Source organism: Ipomoea triloba, chromosome 5 (assembly GCF_003576645.1).
Source record: "Ipomoea triloba cultivar NCNSP0323 chromosome 5, ASM357664v1".
NCBI classification, from domain to species: Eukaryota; Viridiplantae; Streptophyta; class Magnoliopsida; order Solanales; family Convolvulaceae; genus Ipomoea; species Ipomoea triloba.
Window position 1 is genome coordinate 12,186,887 of NC_044920.1, and position 4,115 is coordinate 12,191,001.

Below are 4,115 nucleotides of genomic sequence, written 5' to 3' on the forward strand. Positions count from 1 at the left end.
ACAGTCACTATCCCCTTCTCTTCCTTCTTGACAATCTGGCGGTTTCCGGCGCAATTCAGCAAACTGGAGAGCGCTCTCACGATGGCGTCTTTCTCCGTCTTGGCATTGGCTTCCAGCATCGCCACCAGCGGTGGAATGCACCCTATCTCACCCAACTATTTTCGAGTTCTGGAACCACTATACCCTGCTGCTGTTATCTCGTACGAAGCTCTCGCTACTGCAATTCTAATGCCTAAAACCCCACAGTTCAATACGCCGACGATACGGCCAAGAAAACTGTTCTCCACTATAGCGCTGGCGATCAATGGGCACGACGATAATGCTCCCACCATCTGAATAGGGATTCCAGACTCTGAACTGACGGGGCGGAATCCCAGAAATTCTGTAGGCTTTCAATTCCACATTCTTTAGCAACCAACAGCTTCAGATTATCATCATCGTCATCTTTGGAGATTAAATTGGACAAGCAAGCAATTGCGGCCATCGGCGTTGTAGCTTCAAGTCGGAGAAGAAAGAAAATAAAGTAAAATGACTAAATTGCCCTTAATATTTCCTCCTTTAAAATTTTTCGGCGCTTTTGGCCGGCAATTTGGCTGAATGGACCGAAATTGATAAAAAAATGGCAATTTACTCTCTAGATTATAAGAGACTTGAGCTGCTTTCAAAGAAAAGATCTAAATCATCAAGCAAAACTCTCTTTGTTGGAGAAAGAAGAATTGTTTTCTGCCAACTTGTACCCTCTACTCAGTAGCAGTGGAAAGATGCAAAGTAAACTTATTATGGAGTTGAAAAACCTGTTGGTGTTCATGGCTGGCTTTGTGTTCACAGCGTGGACGACTAGTTATTGTACTGGAGATAGTGCAATCCTCCTAGAAGTTCTAAGGAGAATAGTGGAGTAGGCTGTGTTGGCAATCCTCTCTTTCAGGGACGGAGCCAGGTTTCTATGAATGGGGGGGCCAAAATAGATTGTTATATTACAATTTACAAATATATTAAAATTTAGAACGTCTCTCTTGCATATCACGAAAATCATCTATAATTGAATCTATACTAAATTGTTTTGCAATTTCATTTTCAATGTACACTAACAAACAATCATTAAGAAATTGATCACCCATCTTGTTACAAAGTGTGGTCTTGACAATTTTCATGGCAGAAAAAGACCGTTCTGTAGTAGCTGTAGATACGGGAAGCGTGAGAATGAGAGTTACTATTCTGAAAACAAGAGGATATATGTCCAACTTTCTAGTTTTCACCAACCATCGGCAGAGATCAGAAATACTTTCTAGTGTTCTAAAATCAGGAAGTTGTTGCACATGTTCAAAATGTTCAAGTTGCACTCTTAATTGCAAAATCTCATAATCTGCAAAGTCTTGTGGGTAAAACTTCTCTACCAACTTGCAAATGTCATCAATTCTGAATGATATACGCATTTCTTTTGGATCAAGAGATGAACTAAGAATAATTAACTCCATTGCTTTATCATCAAACCTATTGTTCAACTCTTGCAACTGAGAATCAATCGCCGCATTAAAAATATCAACTTTGTAATGATGTCCAATTGTTAATTCATCTTTTGATGCAATTTACAAATATATTAAAATTTAGAACGTCTCTCTTGCATATCACGAAAATCATCTATAATTGAATCTATACTAAATTGTTTTGCAATTTCATTTTCAATGTACACTAACAAACAATCATTAAGAAATTGATCACCCATCTTGTTACAAAGTGTGGTCTTGACAATTTTCATGGCAGAAAAAGACCGTTCTGTAGTAGCTGTAGATACGGGAAGCGTGAGAATGAGAGTTACTATTCTGAAAACAAGAGGATATATGTCCAACTTTCTAGTTTTCACCAACCATCGGCAGAGATCAGAAATACTTTCTAGTGTTCTAAAATCAGGAAGTTGTTGCACATGTTCAAAATGTTCAAGTTGCACTCTTAATTGCAAAATCTCATAATCTGCAAAGTCTTGTGGGTAAAACTTCTCTACCAACTTGCAAATGTCATCAATTCTGAATGATATACGCATTTCTTTTGGATCAAGAGATGAACTAAGAATAATTAACTCCATTGCTTTATCATCAAACCTATTGTTCAACTCTTGCAACTGAGAATCAATCGCCGCATTAAAAATATCAACTTTGTAATGATGTCCAATTGTTAATTCATCTTGTTGATGCCTGGCCCTTCCTCTTCTTACAATATATTGAGCATCAAAATCTGGCACAGTTATATTGACATTTTCACAAAAAGACTTCACACTTGAAACTAATTCATCCCATCCACTATCTCTTAATTTTTGAATAAGCAATTTAGTAGATGTCACGAGATGCATTGCATTCAATATATCTTGAGATTGGAGTTGCAAAGCTTGACAAAGAATATTAGAAATCTCTAGAACTTTTCTCATGAGATGCATAATGAATACAAATTCAAAAGAAGTCATTACCTCATAAGCTGCATCGGCATCTCCACGGTGAGTAGGTGTTGTTCCATCTTCAATAATATTAAGTAAAACTTCACATGTGGCACTAAACATTCTCATCAAACTTGATATGGATTTCAAATGAGAACTCCAACGAGTATCACCTGGCCTTTGTAAAGAACCAATTTGGTTAAGACCCCTCCCACTTTCAAGCTCATCAATACTAAGCAAATGAGCAATATTTGAGGCATGAGCAGCTTTCAACTGGTCATTGCGCTTACATGAAGCCCCAACAACATTAATAATGGAGTTCAACTTTGTGAAAAAGTGATGGACAGGGATGACTTCCTTTGACGAAGCTACCAATGCCAATTGCAATCGATGTGCAAAACAATGAACATAATAAGCATAAGGACATTTATCCAAGATTAAAGCTTTCAATCCATTCCATTCTCCACGCATGTTACTTGCACCATCATAACCTTGTCCTCGAATATTTTGAACATCAAGATTATGACGAGATAAGATAGAAAAGATACATTCTTTCAATGTTGATGCAATAGTATCCTTAACATGAACAACTCCAAAGAATCGCTCTTGTATAAAGCCATCTCTATCAACAAATCTCAAGACAATTGACATTTGTTCCTTCTTTGATTCATCTCGAGCTTCATCAACAATGATACAAAATTTTGCATCACCAATTTCATCACGAATAGCACTTTTTACTTTAGTTGCCAACACTTGTAAAATTTGTTTTTGTGTTGTAGGTGATGTATATGTTGCATTTCGTGGAGCTTTATGAAGTACTTTTGTTACTTCATCATTAAAAGAGGCAATAATACTCAATAACTCTAAAAAGTTTCCACGATTTGTTGATGTTATTGACTCATCATCACCTCTAAAAGAACATCCTTGAAGTGCAAGCCATCTCGTTGCCTCAATTGAAGTTCTCAAGCGAAGTCTATTTTCAACTACTTCTTGAGATGTGAATTTCTCAATATGGTGTGCAATGTGTGATTGTTGGTTCATGAGATCCGCACAAGCTTTCTCGGCATTTCGATGAGGGGAGGTTAGATCTTTCCCAATATGTGTTAAAAAAGAGCAATTTTTCCCATCTCTAACTTTCTTCCATGATCGAAAACCATTAATAGTAAAAGCATGCAATCCAGAAGGCCCATCTTGAGTATGAAATAAATANTCATAACCTTGTCCTCGAATATTTTGAACATCAAGATTATGACGAGATAAGATAGAAAAGATACATTCTTTCAATGTTGATGCAATAGTATCCTTAACATGAACAACTCCAAAGAATCGCTCTTGTATAAAGCCATCTCTATCAACAAATCTCAAGACAATTGACATTTGTTCCTTCTTTGATTCATCTCGAGCTTCATCAACAATGATACAAAATTTTGCATCACCAATTTCATCACGAATAGCACTTTTTACTTTAGTTGCCAACACTTGTAAAATTTGTTTTTGTGTTGTAGGTGATGTATATGTTGCATTTCGTGGAGCTTTATGAAGTACTTTTGTTACTTCATCATTAAAAGAGGCAATAATACTCAATAACTCTAAAAAGTTTCCACGATTTGTTGATGTTATTGACTCATCATCACCTCTAAAAGAACATCCTTGAAGTGCAAGCCATCTCGTTGCCTCAATTGAAGTTCTC